The 21,838-nt window shown below is 43.8% G+C and overlaps 1 protein-coding gene across 20 annotated transcripts in view; it reads left to right on the top strand.

Annotated features, from left to right (window-relative positions):
• Positions 1-21,838, top strand: part of PTPRF (protein tyrosine phosphatase receptor type F) — a 384,390-nt gene that overhangs the window by 590 nt on the left and 361,962 nt on the right. The window contains exon 1 of one of the 20 annotated variants that reach the window (XM_065071639.1): positions 19,641-21,318. The exons of the other annotated variants lie outside the window; for them this stretch is intronic. The gene's annotated coding sequence lies outside the window, so the exon portion shown is untranslated. Of the gene's footprint in view, positions 1-19,640; positions 21,319-21,838 lie in introns of those variants that run through there. 20 annotated transcript variants of the gene reach the window in all.

The raw sequence follows: 21,838 nt of genomic DNA, 5'->3' as shown, positions 1-21,838 counted from the left end.
GGGGTCCCCCGCCCACCGGGACCGCCACGCGGTGCTCGGTGGCTGCTGGCTGCGCCCCGCGGGGCCTCTCCGGGTCGTCGGGGAGCAGCGAAGCACCTGCCGGCGCTGCGCCGCGGTGCCGGGGGCGCGGCGGGGGCGCGGGGCTCGCCGCCGCGGCGTGACCTTCCCGGCGGGCTGCGGCGCTCAGGGCAGCCCCGGCAGGCTGTGCTCCCTCGGTGGGCTTGGGGGGGTGTGGGTGCATTGTCCCGCGAGGCGCAGCGCCCAACGCCGCGGGGCGTCCCGGGCACGGTGCCTCCGCCGTGCGGGGAGGCGCGGGGCGCTCGGCAACGGCCCGGAGCGTTTCCCCGCCGCTGGCGCTGGCCATTCCGCGCCGGGAGGAGGGAGGGCGCTGCAGCGGGGCGCGGGTTGGGCGGCGGCAGATCGCGCCTTCATCCCCTCCCCGGTGGGGTGAGCCGCCGCCTGGGAAAGCGCGGGGCTGCCGGGCGGCGGCGTCTTGGGTGGCGAGAACAAAGGGCCCCCGGCGGGCGCGGGCAGGGAGCTCCGCTGCTGCGCCCGGGGTGCGAGCTCCCAAAACCGGGGCGGGAGGGGAGTTCGCCCTCCCGGGGGATCGCGGCTGCAGCCTCCTCGGAGCCAGCTCCTGCCCCGCAGCCGCTCCCTCAACCTGTTGGGCCGCCTGCCTGGTCGGGAGCCCCGAGGGGAGCCGGGGGAGGCGGGCGGTTCTCCCCCGCGGGACGCCCGGGGGTGCCGGGCTGGCGTGGAGGGCGCTGGGGTGGGCGCAGGCAGCCTGCGGCGAGCGGGAGTGGAGGCTGGAGGCGAATGCTGCACACGGGTGTGTTTCCCTTCCTGGCGGTTTCGGCACCCAGAAACTGTTCTAAGACCCAACTTCAAGCAGTTCAAATACCTGGCGTGAATTAAATGTAATGAAAGAAAGTATTTCCGCGCTGTTAAACAAAGATCCATTCCCGCAGACCTCTTCTGTAGAAAATATATGGTCTGTTTCCAGGAGACTGACTGGGGCAGCTGTTTTAAAGCGTTTTGGAGTTTTGTGTTTATTTCGGATGTAACCAAAGGAAACTGTCTTGTCGGTATCAAATAAACCGTTCTCTTGTCAAGTGTAGAATTGAGCTGTGAAAAGTGACTTAGTCTGAAGATAACTGGATAACCAGAACTTCAAACATAAGTTACGTTGAATATTTTCTAGTTTAGAGATCTCTGAAGGCAGCTAACTTGAACAGGGATGGTGAGCAAATAGAGTTTCCTTTATGCTGTTTGTATAACCACCTTTGTTCATTTTTCAAGTAAATGTTAGAGAAATGACAAATTCAGTTTGAGGTTACTAAGGTCCTCTGCTGCAAATCTCTGTATCTGGTTACTGGGTGATTGCTCCAAGCCTGTCAGGGTGGCTTTGAAAGCAGCTTTTTAAATAAAGTCCATTGCACTCCTTATGATAATGCAGGAAATGTGTGGCTCACGAGAATGGTTTTATGGAGGGAGCTAGTGTACTTTAATCCTGATTTTATTATTTCAGCCGTGGTGGTTCGCTGTGGGGCTGAGGACATAGGAGTCATAGATATCTGTATGTTGAAGCGCACAGTCAGCAGTCTGAACTTTGAGAGCAAGAAGTAAAATCTGCATGGTGAAACAGCCAGTTTGTGATCGGAATGTGTGGTGGGTGATGGTGTTGGGTTATTTAAGTTCTCAGTTTCTGCCCTTAACCGCCCATCTTAATGTGCGAGTTTCTGAGCCTACGTCACTGGCATGCGTCCTGGAGTTGAAATAGGATGCAGCATGACCAGACCCGTGAAGGGGTTAAAACAGCTTATGGCCGAAAAGTTAATGCATCACTTCAGCTCAAGAGATTTTTATAATTCAGCTTAGTTACAAATATTGCCATCTGCCTTTTTCTTTGCATGTGCGTGTCCAGAAGTACGTCTTGGATAAATACTGGTTGGGGCCATTAGGAAAATATTATAGTAGAAGCCACAGACAATATTTTATTCTCATTCATTTTGCTAGTGAAAATGGCAGTTTCTGGAAAATCAAAGTAGAAGCCATCCTACATTGTGTCTGCATTTGGTTGTGGGTTGAGAGGTGTGCAGGTATTTTCATTTTTTATTTTTTAAACCTAGGTCCTGCTTTTGGGAATGTGAGATAATGGTCATTGGCAAAAGCAGAAAAGACAGTCAAAGCTTGTGATTATAAGGAGAAAGATCTAAGCTTGTGGGTAACGGAGAAGAAATGTTTTCCTCTTTGTGTCCACATAATGTAGGGCTGTGGGAAGATATGCTTAATGAGGATGATTATTGCTGTGGCTTTCCATAAATCCACTTGTAATGGAGGCTTTGTACAGTTACTTCTGAATCTGTTCATTTAAAAACTGCAAATAGCGATAATGGAGTTGGCTAATAGCAGACTGTCAAGTAAGTGCAATCCTTGTGATAACGTTCAGCCATAGATCTCCATTTAAGTATTACTTTTAAGCAGAGAATGTTTCTTGTAGGTCATAGTATATGCAATTTGGAAGAAAAAAAACCACGGTTGTTGCTGCCTGTTCTTGAATCTTAACCAGCTAACTTTAATTGTGCAAAGGGTACTTTTTCTCTTCAGCTTTTTATCAGATAGCGGAAGATCTACAATTCGGCAGATGCATTTCATTTGAATTTAGATAGTAGAAAGAGATAATAGTAATAACCAGATTAAAAAAGCTGGCCAAAGAGGTCCACCCCATCAGGAAACATGCGGCTGCGTGCAAAACAAAGTTGGGACTTGCACTTTTTGAAGAATTGCAAACTTCCCTGCGAAGCACCGGAGTGAGCTGAACGCCACCAGGCGAGAGTCCGAGCTGATCTTGTTAGTGGTATTAACCAGGACAGGCCTTTCGTTTTCAGTGCCTCTTGGAAGCCAGGGTTGAGAGTTAAACTACTCATGTCTGTTATGCAATTTAAAAATGAGAGTTGAAGGTAAGATAGTAGGGAAAATTTTTAATGTGTCATCTCACCCCAGTATAGGAGGATATAAACACGCCTATTATTTTCAAGTAAAGCAGTCTTAATAGCTGCTGAATGTTTCATATAGTGTTTTGAATGAGTGCAGAAACAGCTTTTGAGGAAATCTGACATGTGAGTTGCTTGTGTTTATGTTTGGAAGAATTCATTGAGAAGTATTCATGGTGCTCACCATCATTGCTTACTGTCCTTTAAAAGCAATGCCTTGACTTTCACCTTTCATACAGTTTGTGAGCGCTCCTTGTATGGATTTACTTTTGCTCAAAACCTGACCATAAAAGTAAGCTGTGTTTCTGCAGACCTTGGTGTGGTGTTCAAATCCAAAATGTATGCTTCCTTTCCAGTAAAAACTTACAATTACATGGGGTGGTAGCTAACTGGAAAGTATTGCAAAACGTATGTAAGAATACTGTCGTACAAACTCTAAAACTGACGAATGACTCACTGTGCCAGTGCTATATCAAATTCTATCTATACACAAGGTTTAAATGACAAGTTTACTTTAGGCAGGGAATATGCAGTTTTCTTGTACTCTTTCTTCATCTAATGTCAAGTGAGCTTAATGAAATGGTACATGTGGGCATACAGGAGGCACCAGTTGTAGAGCTTTAATGAGCAAAGGGAACAAGCACTGCTTGGCTCCATTTGTGAAGATGATAGAGATGTAACTACTCTGTATATTAAAAACCAAGTTCATGGTACTGATGCATGTGTTCAGACATTTGTTTCTTTTAATGTACCTCATCACGATTTGTTTATGTGCATTTACTAACGTTTGTTCTATTTTTGTTTTCTATAGGAGAGGGTACTTGTGTGTTTTTAGCAGTATACATACTCATCTTTACATATTTGTATCAGTTGAGTTTCAAACTGGCATTTCAGAATTTTGGCTTTTTTTTTTTTTCCATATAAAATTCAAGTCACTGCCAAAATGAAAATGGGATGATGCTCAGCATGGGAAAGGGGCCCATGATTGTAGATTAAAGAGGAAAAGACCGTTTTCCACTGCAACAACACAGGTTTTATTTGCCTTGGACTTCGTTGTGATTTATTTATGATGAGAAGCCTCATAGAGTTTTAGAAGCCATCTCCAAAAACCCAGGACATGTGAACAGGCAGTAACATCCTGTAGCTGGGAAGCTGTGTGACCTGGGAGGAGGGCAGGGAAGAGGAAGATGGGGTGCCTGGTGAAACACCCATGGGGAGCCCACCCTGTAAAGCATCCACTCGCCCGTGGACGAAAGGCTTTAAACTCTTTACAACCTCTTCTTTTAACTTCTAGTTCAGCTGTAATCCATTCTGCCCCTTCTGCTCTCTTAATTGTCGTCTTTCTGGGCCGTGGGGGAGACGTCGTGCACGTCCTTGGTCTTTGCCTCGCGTTGTTGAGAGCTGTAGTGACCAGCGCCTGCAAGTGTTTTGACTCTGTAGGAAGGTCAAAGTCTCCTCAGGTTGAGAAAAGAGTCTAAGGAAGGTAAGCTGGAGCACCTGCTGTTTAATGCCAGCGTGCACACAGCGTATATACACCTGTGCCTTACTGGAGAAAAATAAGGATCAAACAGGTCTCGCTCCTTCAAGGACTCTATTATCTGAGAAATTTTCTTCAGATCAAAAATACAGAGATAAGTTAGGATTTTTGGAACAGAGTGTGGAAGCAATGTATATAAAAAGCCTGGTTGAGAGCGAAATTGACAAAAGCATCTATCTCCTCCAAGTACACAGCCCAGGTATTAGGAGGTAGTTCTGTTTGGATGCTTTCATTAAATGCAATCCACAGTGTAGGTGAAATACAGCAATACTATTAATCTGGGAAGGTATAGGGTGGTCCTACTCTTATTCTTGTCCTTCAGTAGGCATAGAAGCTTCCAGTTTACAACCTGCCCAAAAGACATTTATTTCTTGGCACAAAATTTCAGCTGCAGCTGGCAACTGGGTAAGTACTTTCATCCAGCCTTACTGAGAAAGAGAGGAATTATTTAGGTTGGCACAAGAAGTTTATAGTTTGGAGTTGTCAGTTGAAATTGAACAGAGAAAAAATGGGAAGGCTGGGCATGTGGCATTGCTCTTTGAAAAGCAGTGCTGGAATTCCCGTCGTTGCTTGAAACCAAACAAAACGTGCATATATGCATATGCTTCACCGTGGTGAGGAATTATCTGTTGGCTTCATAGTGCAAGTGTAGTGTTTGACGCTGAATTGCAGGTGTGTAATCAAAGGATCACATCTGTTCTGTTTGGTGAGATCCGCGTGGCACGGTTGCTTTTTTATCCCTCCAGTGTGCGGATTCTTCTCTTGTTTGTCGTCCTTGCTGCTGAAGACAGCCGGGCACTTGAGCTTTGTAGTATCTCTTCTCTCTTCAGGAGTGGATAGTTATTCATGGGATGGTACTTGATTCCTCAGTTAGATTTCCTCACAAAATTAGGTCTTACAGTATTTTGGAAAAACCATTGTTTTTCTAGAGGGTTTTGTGAGTAGGGATGGAAGAGGGTTGATTGTGTGGCTCTTTTTTTGGAGGAGCTTTGGTAATTATTCTATGACTAGGTTATACTTTCTGCACCAACGAAGCCGGTGAGGGACCTGGAACACAAGTCTGATGAGGAGCGGCTGAGGGAGCTGGGGCTGTTCATCCTGGAGAAAAGGAGCCTGAGGGGAGACATTATCACTGTCTACAGCTACCTGAAAGGATGTTGTAGCATGGAGGGTGTTGGTCTCTTCTCCCAAGTGATAAGCAATAGGATGAGAGGAAACAGCCTCAAATTGCACCAGGAGAGGTTTAGATTGGATATTAGGAAAAAAGTTTTCACTGAAAGGGTCATCGTGCACTGGAACAGGCTGCCCAAGGAAGTGGTGGAGTCACCATCCCTGGAGGGCTTTAAAAGATGTGTAGATGTGGCGCTTAGGGACGTGGTTCAGTGGTGTTTTTGGCAGTGTTAGGTTTACGGTTGGACTTGATGATCTTAAAGGTCTTTTCCAACCTGAATGATTCTGTGATTCTATGTATTTTTAGAGGACCGTTAATTGGGGAGGTAAATTACATCTGAGAAGTATGGAAAAGGCTAGTCCAGTGTTTGGATTTTATGGTATATATTTAAAAAAATATATATATATATATTTACCTGGTACAAATTGTGCTTCTGATCTTTTATCTTGAAGGAGGACCATAGAAGTGGTAAAAAGGATCATTTTGGGCACAATGTGTTAAGAAGGTCTTGAGGTGTTCTGTGTTTGGAAGACATGGGATGGTGAAAAGGAGGAAAAAGTGACCTTTTGTTTTTGGATGGTGGCGTTGCATTTTTATAAACTACTGTTTTCTTCAGATACGAATTATGTTTGTTTATATCTTAAGTAACATTTGTTTCACCAAATTTGATCAGAGGCTTAGTTGTTGCAGAATCAATAATAATTCTTTTCTCTTAAGGAAAAGCCTTTAATTTATGAATGTATCGTCTATTGTATTTTAAGTACCTGTAATACAGAATTTGCGAGACTACACAAATTGACTAGAAGATGCACACAAAAATCCAATAATAATTTTCTGTGTCAAAGTTCAGTGAAATATGAAACATAATTACCATAAACAATGAAAATTAGCCTCTTAAAACTGTGAACTAGAAGGCGTGGAAATAATTTTGTAATATATATTCTCATTGGTTTTGTTGAGACTGAGGCACTGCTGAATTTCCTTTAGAGTCTTATGTATTCTAATCTTTGCATTATTATGTGGTAAAAATGTAATTGCAAAGTTGTATTTAACCTGAGGAAATGTGCATTTTTGAACATACATTTTAGCTGCTGACTGTCTCCTTACTATATAACCTTCTTCATGGGTAGCTTCCAATTAATGAGTACAGACTTGAAGAATTCAACCTAGGGAGACAAGCAGTTCAGGACATTGTATGGGTGCTGCTTTAATTCTGCATTTGACATGAAGGGAGAATTACAAACTTTTGAAGGAAGGTTTGTCACCTTCAATATACTTGAGATATCGCAGATATGTTGCTAACAGAGATGCTTCTCTTGTTGGTTTGAATTTTCACTGGATTCTGCTTATCTTGGGAGTCTGTCAAATGACACTTTATGATTTGGGTGTAGCGTTATGGTAGAGTACCCGTTTGGGGTCTTTTGGCTCATAAAAAGGCATTTTAGTATAGCCCTTCCTTTAGCCTGGTTTTCTCTTGTCTGTCCCATTGCAGAGAGTTCATTTTAGCACTGATCTGTGAGTGCCAGATCCGACTTCTTCACCCAGACAGGTCAAGACAGGGAGAGCTCCTGGAAGCCTGTGGCATGGCTGTGATTTTAGCTGCATTTTTAGGGGTGATGCAAAGCTTTCTGTTATTTGAAGCTGGATTTTGGATGAAGCTGAAGCAAGCGTGGGATCTCACTGCTTGAGTAGGCAGGTACCGTCCTTTGCACAGAGATGTTCCCCTCCTGACAGCGAGCACTTGGGTTTCCTTTCTTCACTGCTGGTTTCTCTGGCTATGGGGTCTGCAGCCGGGGCTGTGACGGGTGATGGCTAAGAGGTATCTCTCCCCTGTGGCAAGAGAAATGCAGAGACCCTCTGCCTCGGTGGGGAAACCCAGCAGTTCTGTAGGATCAGACTGTGCTTTTGATATCCTGTGTTTCTCACCTGAAGCCTTTTATTTGTAAACAACAACATAATAAAGTGTGCCGCTATAATGGCTCAGTGCCAACCTCTTGCTTATGTCTGTGGAAGGAATCAGGAGCATAATTAATTAGGAGGGAGAGTTCTGAAGGGTTATGTGGTGTCAGGCTCTCATGCTCCTCCAATGATCCCCCAACCACAGTATCACAGTACGTTTGGGATTGGAAGGGACCTCCAAAGCTCATCCAGTCCAATCCCTCTGCTGGAGCAGGAACGCCTAGGTGAGGTCGCACAGGAACATGTCCAGGCGGGTTTTGAATGTCTCCAGAGAAGGAGACTCCACAACCCCCTGGGCAGCCTGGGCCAGGCTCTGGCACCCTCACTGAGAAGAAGTTTCTTCTCAAATTTAAGCGGAACCTCTTGTGTTCCAGCTTGATCCCATTACCCCTTGTTCTATCATTGTTTGCCACTGAGAAGAGCCTGGCTCCATCCTCGTGGCACTCACCCTTTATATATTTATAAACATTAAAAAGGTCACCCCTTAGTCTCCTCTTCTCCAAACTAAAGAGCCCCAGCTCCTTCAGCCTTTCTTCATAAGGGAGGTGCTCCACTCCCTTAATCATCTTCGTTGCCCTACGCTGGACCCTCTCCAGCAGTTCTCTGTCCTTCTGGAACTGAGGGGCCCAGAACTGGACGCAATATTCTAGTATCAGAGACACAATATCCAGTATCAGAGAGCTGGGCATGTTTACTTTTTTCGGCAGTGATCAAAGGTGTCTTCATTGGCCAAAACCATCTGGATAGAGGGGCAAATGATTGTCTTAAAATGACTTGCACAGAATTATTTGGATCAACAACCGGACTGCAGCGGTGAAGAGCGTCTTCGATACACTAGAAATCATGAGGTGTGCTTTGTTTGCTTAGATCATCAAGTGTTCAGGGCAGGCACCACGAATTGTGTGGTGTTAAAGAACACATTGCATGGCAGCTGTGTTGCTGGAAAACATTTGTAAATGTAAGTTTGAATTTAAAAGATGTATTTTTTTCCTTATTAAATTTTGAAGAGTTATGCTTTGAAGACCAGTGAATTTTTGATGCTCTTAAACATTGTCGACAAGGAGCAGGTGAGTGATCTCCTGACCTCCTGTTTTACTTTTATTTTCCTTTTATTTTTTTTTCTTTTCTGTTCTTTTCACTGATGCCTCTATTGTGTGTTGGTTTTGGATGTGATGAGAAATGCAGACATTCTGGTTTTGGCATTTAGGTGATAAGATGGGCTGACACAACTGTGTAGGTTACAAATGGAGGATGAACTCTTAGATATTGGCTTTCTTCATATCTGAAGTGAGCTAACAGCCTCTTGGATTCTTGTTGCACAGTGTAATTAAAATAAACACTATAATGCTAATCATTTATGTATTTTTGCCTGTGGGTGAAGGTTTAAATTAGAAGGAGCTGTACTTTGGTGGAAGTGGATTTTTTTTATTATTATAATAATGTTGCCTATTTCCAGCCTGCTACTATTTCTGTGAGAGTGCATAAAAAATATTGCTAGGCAGATTTGTTTTTGTTTTTTATTACCTAATTGTATATTCTAGTAACAATGTAATTATTGCTTTTAACAAAAACTGCCTGACTTGAGTGTTTAATTCCATCAGACTCAAGCAGTCACTGATGAGGTGATAAATGATAGGTTATATGGAGAAGTGGTTTTGCAATTATTTGCTGCTTTGGGGGGAAAAAAAAAACAAATATGTTTTGTTTCTGTCCAATAACTAATGTTGAAAATCAAAGCAGCACACCAGATGTTTTTTCTGATGACCGTGGTTCAAGGTTTCTTTTGTACGGAGAAGGGTTTTGACTGAGTTCATCTCTTGGCTTTGAAGTTTCTCTCTCTCGTTAATGCAGTGCTCCTCTAAATGTTTTGCTCTGGATTTCCCCATGGACAGGTTGTATGGGAACGCTCCTTTCCTAGTCCCTCGTGCGTCTCTCAGCTCCTGTTCATGGGGAGGCAGAGGGGCGACGGCGTTTTCACAGCGCGGGCCGAACGCTTCCATTCTCTTGTGTTTATTTCGTAGAATTAAAACAAGAATAAGTGTTTCACTTTATTTGTTGATGTCTGATTAGGAATTAGTGGAAGAAACTGAATCACTGGTGTGATTAACGGTAGGTTTTGTTTCTGATGTATGAAAGGGCTTATTGTCTGAGGCTTTTCCTCCATCACGCTCTGCCTAATCCTGCTGGAATCACGCTAACGACGGCAGCGCTTGAGGCTCCTCATCTTGCTTTCCTGTGTACTTAATCATACGGCTGGAAAAATTCCCTCCTCGAAGGGACGGTTGCTTCTTGTGCCCAATCTGCTGTCACATCACAGGGGCCTTGCTAATAAGGTGGGTGTTAGTTCAGGGGACCTGGGGGAGAGAGGGTGGTTAATCTAACATCTGCAAGTTGATCTAAGTTATGCTATGTTTGGGTTTAGAATGCGGTCTTTATGGTTTTCTGTATTGCCTCTTTGCGACTGTGGCTGAAGAAGGCGAGCTACTTCTTTCTGACTTTTAATTCTTCCCAAATTGTTAGATCAGCTTTCTGTACTTGCTGATGTAGTACTTCTGCAGGGAGGATCTTTAAACTTGCTCAGTGTAGGTTTTCAAAAGCAAACTTAGAAGTTTGGGGTTTGTAGAATGGAAGACATTTCTAAAGTACATAGCAAGAAGTTATAGTAGGCACGATTCCTCTTTCATTAAAAACCCTGGAAGAAACACAATACCCACCCCACCAACACTAGCCTTTCTTTTCCTCTGAATCAGGTTGTCATTCCAAGGTCTCGGAGTGATTTAAAAATATAAAATAAACTCCCCTGAGGAACCTATTAAAAATTATTTGGTTCACTGAACATTCAGTGCACGTTCAGTCTTGGAATCCTTTACATGCCTGTAGAAAGACTTTAAAAATCCGCTCCGACAAAGTTGGTCTGAGTTGTGTCCCTTTGGCAGGGTGAGCACGAGGGAACTTCATTGCTTTATTTTCAAAACAGAATAGTGTGGAATTAATATTGATTTTTATTATGTATGTCTGCTACTGCCACTGTATCCAGGGGTTGTATGTCAGCTCTGCTTCTGTAGTGGCAGCTTTCCCTGTTCTTTAGTTGAAGTCTGTAGTTGTGGAGCTCTGGAAATAATTGGAAAATGCTGTGGTTTTTTTTTCTTCCTTTGAATTCAATTTGTAAAGCTTTATTACCTAGAATTAAATTCTTATCAGGTTGAAATGGTGCATAAATTCTTGTTGAATGGAGACAAATGCTGTTAGAAATTGGTGAAACTAAGCTATATTTTAATCCTAGATTTATTTTCATTTCTATTGTTGTATGTTGAAAACACTTTGCATCTACTTTGTCCATCCGTTTTGGTGTTTTCTTGTTCTAGAAGCTTTTAATGCTTAAGTTTGAGAGACAATGTGTGTTAGATTCCCACTTAAAGCGTGGTTCCGTGCTGTGACATGGGCTATATATCCAGGTGTAGGTGGTGTCAGTTCCCATCAGCGTGTGCTGAAGAGAGTTGTCATGTTACTCAGCAAAAATGTTCCTTTTGGAAGCACTTTCCCATGTTTTTAGCTCATGTTGGAGAACTGTCGCATCTGCATCGTTAGGTTTGATATGCAGATTTTCACAGTTGCTCAGTAGTTTTTCAGAGCCTAAAGTCAGTTAAGGACTTAAACACAAACAACAGGCAATCCCTGAGGATATGCAAGTTTATTTGATTAACCCACCTGACCTGCAGCGTTTGAGAGCAGTTAAATATTTGGACAGTCAGCAGTCCTGTTAGTTGTGTTTCATTAGGTGATGGCCTCCTCCATTTGGAATTTACTGTGTTTTGCTGTTCTTGCCAAGTCTTGTGTGATCTTGAAAGGGAACCGTGCGTGGGGGTACGGCGGCTGCTTTTGGGGGTATCACTGAACCAGCCTCCCGGAAGATCTGGGGATGCAGGTCACTGCAACAGCATCTTCGGCAGCAGATTGGAGGCAAGGGAGAAAATTGTTAATTGCCGATTGTCAACACCATAAAGGTTAGCTGGTAGATAAAGTTACTCACCTAAGCAGAAATAGCAGCGCTGCCCTGAGAAGCGTAAAAGACTTGTCAAAACCCGATCTAATCTCCTGCATTAACTGTACATTGCAATAATGAATAAATGAAATTCCAGCAAGCTGAGATGGCCCAATTTTAATAACTTTTCAAGAAATCAAAATGAAGCATTGCGCTGGAAGAGGCATATCGCGGTTATCCAAATTTCTTTCTATAGAAGCGTTTTTAATTTTATGCGAGCGTACACTAATGGTTTAAAAACTCATTTGTCTCCTTGTCAGCAGCTTGACCAGTATTTTAATACAAAAGACAGAGTTTTATCTTGAACCGGTCTTGTTTTCCAATGGGTGTTGCAGCCAGCTGGAAAATTGTTTGACTTAACTGCTTTGGTTTTGATGTGGTGTCTACTGTAAGAAAGTAAAATTTATGTAAAACCAGTCGCGCTTTCAATTGTCATATTTCCATTTAGATTCAAGGGAAGGGGAGCAGGTGTTGGTGCTAAAGCACAGTTTTGCCCTTTTTCCGGAGATCTGTGGTAACTCTCCATATTACAACTGGGTAAAATTGCTACCTTTGCCAAAATTTGAGGAAAATAAGGAGGAAATTGCAGCTGTGATTCTAACTTAGTACATTTCTGGATGTATTGCTGAGGCTGCTCTAGTAGAAACACAGCTAGTAAGGTTTATGGGAGGAAAAAGCTAGTACAGAAGAAACCCAGCTCTTGGGATTCAAATGTGGTTTTAAAAATGCTGATAGTACCTTTTTGTCTGTTCTGGCAAGAAAAGAGCATGATTATGATGTGTTTTCATCATACAGGTTTTGTGAGTGACTAGACGGAATTCAGCTCTGAATTCCTGACTTTGGAGCGTCCACGTTGTGCATAATTAACTTAAAAGTGAGTTTTTGGAGACTCAAATGTTTCGAAGGAAAATGAATGAGAAATTTAGTGTAATGTACTACTATTTTCAGTATGGTTTTCTCACCTGGAATCACTGAGTTTTACATATTTTAAACTGAAAATGATTCTTCAACTTTGATTCTGAAATGAGCTTTGAACAAGCGTTCTCCCGTATTTGTGGCCTCAAAGTAAAAAATGTTTTGATTAGTAGAGCCACCACGTTACTTTTTATGGTAGTTTGCTGTGACACAAATATAGTTTCTAGGTATGCTTATAAGGTGTAAGTTGGGCAGAATTTCTGCTGTATCTTTTCACCTAATGGCTTTGCATATAAACTTGATGGTTTGGTTGTTTTTACATGATGGCTAGAGCATCTCTGAATAGCTAACAAGTGTGTTTTGTGGACCAGAGGGTTGGTGGTTGGTATGAGCTGTGCTGTCGGTGCCGGGTGTGCTGTGAGAGGAGGGCAGTGCGGTGCTCTGAGGCTGCCCAGGCCGTCAGAAAGGAAAACAAAATAGCTTGGCTTGGTGTGAAATAACCTGCACCGCTGGCTTTTGCAGCGCTGTCTTTTGTGTGCGTCTACATGTGTGTGTAGGGCGGCTTTCTCGGCTGATGCGTTGTTGGGGCGCGGGGGTGACGCTGGGTGTTTGTCGGGGTGTCGCGCTGCCCGCTGGGGCTGCGAGACCTTCTCAGAAGGGTTGTCTCACTGTAACCACTGCGGGTAGGTGGAAGCAAATGACTTCAGAGGAGGTTTAAGGCAAAGGCAAGTGTCACCACCAAGGTAACTCCAGGAGACTAACCCAGCCCAGCAGCCGTGGGCTCAGTTTTCAGTGTCACTGGCTGTGACCTTGGGGGTGCATGGGTGAGCTACAGGACCTACCCGCGAGCTACAGGAATCCTAGATGGATGCGTGGCCTCTCACTTTGTTTAATAGTGGACTTCTTATTATTTTTTCTTTTTCGAGGAGGGACGAAGAAGACGCCGAGAGTTCCCAGCCACAACGCTTTTTCAGATCCTGATTTGAAAGTGTTTTAAACAAGGGACATCAGAAGCTGAGATACAAAGCAGCCTTTTGAAGTTAAAAGTGGGTCTGCATGAAAATGAACTGCTTGTCTGTGAAAAGAGTCAAGTGTGAAAGGATAGGATGGTTTCACTAAATGAATTTGATAGTCTGAATAAGTGTGGCGAGGCAGAGAGGAGAATCTGGAAAGGTCAGGACTAAGCATGTGACTCTAGACAAGGCGGTGGAAAGACATGAAAGGAACTGAGTGGAAATGCCTTGGTTTACATTTTTTTTAAACTTAGAAGTGATGTATTTATTTTGGTGAAGGTGGTCATAAAAAGGGAACTTGAGAAGCTTGCTGCAGAGAAGTGGGGAATCTGACTCCTTTGGGATCTTGTACCTTTTTCATTCAACTTTTGTGTGGTTTCAAATAGCTAAAAGATCAAAGCCCAAAGGAACTCCTTGTTACGTGTGCCGTCCCATTCGTAGAACTGCTCTATCCTACACACTGTCTGCAGTTGAGCACTTAGCAGCATTTTGTCCCAAGTACAGGATTTCTTATTTATTATTGCTGGCTCATTTTTAGCAATCCACATAACTTTCAGATTTTAACTCAGATAATTAGTGACGTGCTTTCTTGGTCCCTCATATTGCTTAAAAGGTTAATGTAGGGTGTGTGATAACTGCATTTGGTGAGGTGATTTGCATTGTTTGCAGGAAGCCGTCTGAACTTCTTGCACAAAGCGATGGACTCCAGGTTGACTGTCTCCACTCAGGGTGGGATCTTGAGACTGACAGTAGTTCCTTCAAACCATCAGCTCTGTGCTTAGTCGTGATCAAAGCAAGCATATCAAATCTCATGAAATGCTATGAAAGGAATAAAGAATAAGATACAGAGCATTATTATGTCATGTCTAAATCCATGGTTTGTCCATACGTTAGATACTGTTTCATCTCCCCTTCCTTTCATCTCAAGAAAAATACAGAGCAGCCAGAAGTGTGGAGAAACGCAACATGGGTCGTTAGAGAACTGGAATGCCTTCCACATCACGCATGACTGGGAAAGGGGTGGTTGAAGAAGGATGTGACAGAAGTCTGTGAAATCGTCACGGACTTGAAGAGGGTTTGGCCATTTCATCTCCCAGTGTAAGAGCAATCAAAGTAAACTAAACTTCGTAGGAGGCAGGTTCAGGCCCCGGCAGGAAGAAGTGGTTCTTCATGTAGGGGTAATAAGCCTGTGGAACTCCTGGAAAAGGCTTTCTGGGGACTGCTCCATGGACAAATCACACCGGTCTAAGGAAATCCTTACCAGTGAAAGTATTGAAGGCTACAAAGGTGCTTGGGGGAGTGCAGATGTGCTCATCCTCTTCTTCCTCTTCTCTAGCCCTGTGCTTACAGGCTATGTTGGAGACAGGGTGTGAGGTGAGCAGGACCTGTGATGTGACCCAGCACATCCGTTTTTACCTTTGTGTCCTGTGCTTTGCTGTGAACTCCGTGAACTTTGTGTCCCCAGTTTGCTTAATGTAGGGCAAGCCCTCTCCAGTAAAGCTTCTTCCGTGGAATTTAGTTTCTTGAGCAAGAGCAACGAATAGATAAGCTGGAGCTGGCAAAAGCTGAAAGCAGAAAGGGGGAGCTGCTGCTTTCCCACTCCCAGTTGCTGTGGCTTACCTTATGCTATTTTGGTGTTGGCCCATTTCAGTAGAAAAATAACTTCAGCGAGGAGGGGAAGAGCTGAAGAGCTTTCTGCTGGTTAGTGGATTGAAGCAGTTCATAGGTGCTGCGGATACCCCAGGGGATGGGACTGCGCAGCCCAAGACAAGGGAGAGGGGCGTTCTCCTTTGTACCACTAGCAAGCCGGGAGGTAACTGGGATGTCTCAGGGCACAGCCCACCCATTTCCCAGGAACACAGTCCTCCCTTGCTTAGGCTGATTTGGGTGATTGTTAAAGCAATTTGCAGAAGGCTCCAGCTCAGTAATACAAAAGGAAAGTATCAAAGTTTGTGCAGTCTTCACAGTTTTTAGCGAGCTCAAGAAGATCACAAATGGTGCTCCATGCCATCATGGGGTAAGTGGCAGCAGTGCCCAAACAGGCATGAGCGGTCCCTCTTGCCGCGGGGTAGCCTGCCTTGCAAAACCAGATCGCGGCTGATGGGGGTGCGGAGCTGCCACCCACGCTGCGGCAGAGACCGCGGCTCTGCTCCCCATCGGACACCCGGCACCCTGCGTACCTCCCCGCTCACCTCGGGGTGCTCTGGAGTGAAGAGGGGACCTAGCGGGGCAGAAGTTATTTACTTTTGCATCGAGAGAAAGCTTAGGAAGTGTTTTCCAAAAACGACTTGAGAAAGGGGAGGTGTTGGGAATGAGAGCAGGAGCAGTTTCTCCTTTGTTTTCTGTGGGTGACAGCGTGGAGATGGCGCTTGCCCAGGGAGCAGCGAAGGCCAATTCTTCTGCTTCTGTGAGAGTGGATTGTGTTCTGTGCTGTGAGAATGAGTGCTTTTGTGTGTAAAACGCTGATCAAGGCCTTAACACATTGTTAGCGTGTGCAAAAGCGCAATGTTTGCAAATGTGCCCGTTTGTTTTAAAACCAGATGGATCGTGCCTTATGCCTCCTCCTTTTGACATCAGCCCCCCTGAAAGGCTGTGAGAAGCTGTGATCTTCAGGGCTTTTTCTTTTTTATCGGATAAGAAGCAAGAAAAGGCCACTGTCCAAAATGAAAAGGAGATCTGCTTTCAGTTGAAGGGAGTTACTTTGTGAATGTCATAGACATGTATGAGCAATAACGGTGGAGGATAAAGATTTGTGCTTGAATTCTTCTAAGAGAACTAACATTTGAGATTGATGGAAAAAATGTGTTTGCTTTTAAAAAATATAATGCAATATTAATGACTTCCAACTATTCTGCAAATATCTTCGTCTTTCCAGGTAGATCTTTCTACCTTACTTGTTTCAAAAGAGATTTGCTCTACTGCTTCTCTCCAATGCTACATGTCAAAACAATTTTTCTTTCATGGACAGGCCAGCAAAATGTCATGTAGGGTTTTTTCCCGTTATCATTTCAGTATGGGCAGGTCAGTAGCACTTCCTACAGGACTAGCCAATTTCCCTGTATTTGCAAGGCTGTGTAAATAGGCACATCTGTGGCCTACTTTTGAACACTTCTGTAGTGTTTTAGATTCTCAGAAACTTGGATTTTTGTTTTTTTTTAAAAAAGCTTTACAATTCATTTTTAAAACAGTGCTAATTCAGTGTGTCTAGCTAGCTGAAGATCACTAATAGCTTATTCAGTACAGTTATGCAGTAAAGCTCCTTCTGGACTGATGCTATTAAATAATTCACTTATTTTCCTCAACTTCTTTTTCTGGTGGCCTAGCTTTTAAGTTCTTTACTAAAATGTTGTTTGAAATCCTAATCTCATTTCTTCTTTAAAGATTAATTCTATTCATGTGTAGTTCATGGAGGCAAATATTTTATTATGGGAGAAACATACGTAACTTTTAGAAAATGTAAGTATGAATGTAGGCAGGACTGGTGACAAGATGACTGTAGAAAAACACATTTTGTTTAGCTTGGCATGTATGCGTTAGGATCATGGAAATTAAGCTAAGTAAAACAGGCTACATTAATGGAATTTTTTTTAGAGTGGTGGAAAATAAAAACATTATCTCGATGCGCATTTTTAATTATTTTGGTCATAGTTACAAAAGCTTTGTAAAATGTAAACTGTTCAATGAAGGGAGCGGGTCATACTGTGACTTGGATAACTGTCTGTTTTGAGGACAGAGAGCTCCCAAAACTTCTCCCTCAGCCACCATGCCAGGAGTTACTTTGGGCAGGGACATGGCCTGGAGCCCTGGTGTGCTCAGGCATCAGTCATGGGTCCTCATCTTGATTTACCTGGGATTTGCACTGGCTCATTTCTTCATCTAGGGAACTGGTTTGTGATGAGTGATTTGCAATACAGTCACTTCTTCCATGTTGCCCGATAGCCTTCTTTATTGTACTCCTTGGTGCACTGCCAGAAATAACAATTAAATCCAAACCTTTACGTGCTTTTTACTGAGGACGGATTTGAACAGATTTCTGATGAGATCTTTGTTCTTTCAGGATCACTGTGGTGTTCTGGATGTTTTCCAAACATGTTTAACGGTCTTCACTCCCTTTTCTCCTGGGGCTTGTGGAAGAAACGGGCGTTTTCTTGAGTGTGGTGACAGTTTGCCCGGTGGTGGCTGTCACCCTGCCAGGGCTCCATGTGTGTGTCTGCGCTGGCCCCCTTGTCCTCAGCTCCCACTGGATGTGGTTGAAGGTGGTCCCCTGTTCACACTGGTGGGGCACGGCTTTGGCCATGCTGTGTCTGCGTGGGGTGCTCAGGGTTACCCCATGGAGAGCGTGGCCTCAAGCAGCAAATTGCTCAGCTGGGAGCCTGGGGGAGGTCTGCACCTGAAGGACCGCCAGTCTTTTCTACAGATGAGGAGTTGTCCCAAGCCTTTCTCCTCAAGGCCAGGACTGAGTTTCGTTGGAACAGGCTCATGGACCTATTTTCCTTTGTGCACTTTGTGCTTCAGAACAGAAACTGCCCTTGTGTATGCAAGACATCAGGAGGGCTTTGCTTGGCTGGGCAACCAGACCCTGTGGGTGAACCTCAGGGCTGGTTGTCCTGGTGGCTCAGAGCCCCAGCGCAGCATCTGTAGTGGACAACAGCATGCGATTAGGGGCTGTGTTGAGAAGCAGCAGCCCAAGTGACGTTATTGAGAGGGTGTTCTCCACCTCTGCTTCTTGCAGGGGTGTTTCTCATGATGCTGAAGCACAGCTGGTGAGAGCTCTGCTTGCCCCATCCTGGGCATGGAGTTGATGACAGAGCCTTTTGGCACAAGGTTGTACTTGACAGGGCTCCACTGGATCTTTATTCCCCTGAAATACGGGACTTCTGGGGCCTTTGGAGCTGTGTGTGTGCATTGCACTAACTGCAGACACCCGCAGTTCAAACGAGCATTTTGACTTCTGCTTAAAGATGGGAATGGAGTTTACTTGCTCGTGAGAGGAGTTGTTTAAAGTGTGCAGACCGCATGTGTTCATTTGTCCTCCTGGGCTTGCTGGACCAGGGTTGGAAAGTGCGCTCTGTCCCAGCCCTCACACCACACTTGCATGCGTGTATGTGCAGAATCAGCGCTGGTAAATCTAAGGAGGTCTCTCCTCTGGAATCCTTTGTGTTTGCCCAGCTTGTGACTGTAATTGTGGGCTATGTGTGGTACTTTGGGTTGGTAGTTACGTTTTTGCTCACCGGTTCTCCATCAGGTGTGCTCCTTTCCCTGGTCTATGGAGCTGCAGCCTTGCACGCAGGGTTTCACTTTCGCCTCTTTCCACCTGCATTGCTCCTTCCAAAGGCTGTTTGTAGCTGCTAATGATTTGCTACAAAGGCTGCTGCGGGAAGTGAAACATTGCCCAATTGTATATTTCTTTATTTTAGCCTGGAAAACAACATTTGACTCATTCACAGCATGACACAAAATATTTATAGTACTTGAAATGCTTGCAAGTACATGTTGCAAGCAACAATATAAGCAATGTCTTAAGCCACGTGGAGCAGTTTAATCTATCTGAAACTGTTCCCTGGGTAACTTTTTGATCTTATCAATATGGAAGACTGACTCAGCATAATTCAATCAATGTTACTAATTTTTAAAGTAATAAAAATACCATTTGATATACCTCCAAATTGGTCAAAATGCTTCTGGTGACACAGAGGTTCTTCAGATCTCAAACCCCAGTAATACTCTAAGGAAATAAATAAAATTCAAATAGCATTGTATTATTTTACGTAAGGAATTAAATGCCAGGAAAGATGGACAATGATGACATGCAGCTGGGAAGATTGCACATGAAGAGAAGCTGAACTGTTTTGCATCAAAAAAAAGGCAAAGCAGAAGGGGCATAAGAAGTCTAGAAAGTAATAAATTATTTAGGGAATCTAGGTCAGGAGACTGTTCTTGTGTTGTGAGACCGAGGAAATCTGAGACACTTCGAAATCGGTCAGTTCAAGATGAGTGAAAGGAACACCCTTTTTACAGTGCATGCAGGAGGATCATAACAGGCGTTCAGAAGAGGGTTAGATGTGTATACGGATATTGGAATTTGCAAAACCATTTAAAGAAGAAACGGAATGCCATATTTCACTTTTTGTTTGAGCAATCCTTGACTGCTAAAAGAATAGGACAAATCTTAAGCTGAACCAGGGAGTGTTTCCTCAGTTGGTGGTTCCTGCATTTTCCCCCAAGTCCCTCAGTGTCTCTGTAGCAGGTTGGTGGTGGCTGGGTGGCCTTTGAGGCTGGTGCTGCCTTGGTCGTAGCATCCTCTGAGGTTGGATGTCTCTGTCAGATCAGCAAAGTGCACTTCATGGACTGCTATGCAAACATGAATAAAAATCAGAGGACATAGTCTTCCTGTGGGAAACTGGCAGATGGTGTCGACTGTTTGATAGGCTTTTTTTCTGCTGGTATAGCTGCAATGGATTTTAATATTTAGATTAAAATTGGTATCTGGTGTGATTTCAGCTGAGTTGGTGCAGAGATTCCCTTTGACTTCTGAGGACATTAGGTCGGGTGTCTTGAAGTCAATCCTATATACTGTGTTAAGTTCTGTATTATCTACCCTTATTTGATAGTTTTATACTGTTAAAGGAAAATACTTTAAGTGGTAAGAAAAAAAATTGTATGTTGTTAATCCAAGAGGAATTAAGCAATTACCATGATCCCAAAAGTCTGCCCAAAAGTCTTGCCCAGCCAGCAGTATTTTTAGCAGCCTCTGTCTCTAAAGCAGGTCACGGAGGTTCTTTTTAGCTACAACTTACTACTAAAACCTGCTTTGTTTTGGGAACACTTCATTCATTTCGCAGAACTGGGGCGATTGCCGAAGGTCATCTCAGAGGGAAGAACTGTTTTTAAACCTTGAGGTTTAACCTTGGGAAACGTGATGGTGAAAACTCAATGTGCCAGGCAGAACTGAGGTTGTAGTCACCCTGACAAAAACTGTTGGAGCAAGTGATGATTGAACGGAAGGGAAAGGAGAACACAGAGGCCTTGAAATGTGCGTGGTTGATATATTATGTTCATCTTGAAAACCCATGTGTCAGATAATTAGCGTTCTGGGTCCATAAATGACAAAATGGACTCCTGCATATTTACCTTACCTGCAGCTCTAATTAAAAAGTTTGGATGAAAAAATAGATATATAAAAAATCCTGGGTTTTGTGATTGCAAGACAGCAAATTGGCCTTTAAATGGGTATGTTGGTGGGAGAAAATGCATATTTCTTTAAAAATCTTCGATCTAATGCAGAGTTCAAAATAATATATTTACAACTAGTGTCTAAACTAATTCTCAGTGGAAACTAGAATATTTCTAGCAAAGTTGTCACGCTTGTGTTTGTTCCTCTTCTCCCTCTTGTGCAGAAATAACCCGAAAACCATCTTGTATTTGAGAAAATCACCGGCCACGAGATCACTGGATTGTGGCAAAGTTTGTGCCAAACCAATGGCACAGCCTCTGTTGTGTTGCAATAAGACTATCCTATAAACATCACTTGGCAAGGTTATTTTAAAGTTCTGGTATTGGTGAGCTCTACAATAATCTCGGTGTCTAAATGTGCTTGCAGTGTTGTCTGGATTTCGCGTGCTCGTGGAAGGGTCTGCTGTGTGAGACGTGGAAAGGAATGGGAAAACAAAACAGACCCCGCACCTCAGGTAGCCTGGCTTTCAGTTACACTCCGCATTTTTCCTTTAAAAACTTGGCTGAACTTGGTATGCTGCAGCAATGAAAGAAAAGGAGAGCTCTTGCCCTATAAAGTTTACACCTCGGTGTATTAAATCCAGTGACAAGCCCCATGTTAAATGCCAGGGTAGTATTCTGATGTTTTGAGCAGTTTGAGCATTCATGTTTATTTATATGTATTGGTGTTTGAGCTGTGCAGGGAAAAATGTGGATTTTGCATGGAGAGGGCAGATTCTTGGCACTGTAGGAGGAGAAGGTTTCGTGCCTGCTTGGCTTTTCAGCCTCCGTCCCAGTGATGAGTGAACTTCAAAGCCAGCCACCCGCTGGGAGGTGCAGCACCGCTAAGCTTGTGTTTCTTTGCTTTGCTTTTGTTGAAGAAAGCTGGAGGTACACGCTGCATTAAGATACAACAGTTTAATTTAAAAAATGGGGAAAATAAATCACAAGTTTTAACGTGGCCTGTACGGTATTTCTTTATTTACTGCTCGTGTG

Source organism: Columba livia, chromosome 8 (assembly GCF_036013475.1).
Source record: "Columba livia isolate bColLiv1 breed racing homer chromosome 8, bColLiv1.pat.W.v2, whole genome shotgun sequence".
Lineage (NCBI taxonomy): Eukaryota > Metazoa > Chordata > Aves > Columbiformes > Columbidae > Columba > Columba livia.
The sequence above is the reverse complement of the archived record's forward strand: the minus strand, read 5'-3'. Positions and strand labels throughout refer to the sequence as shown.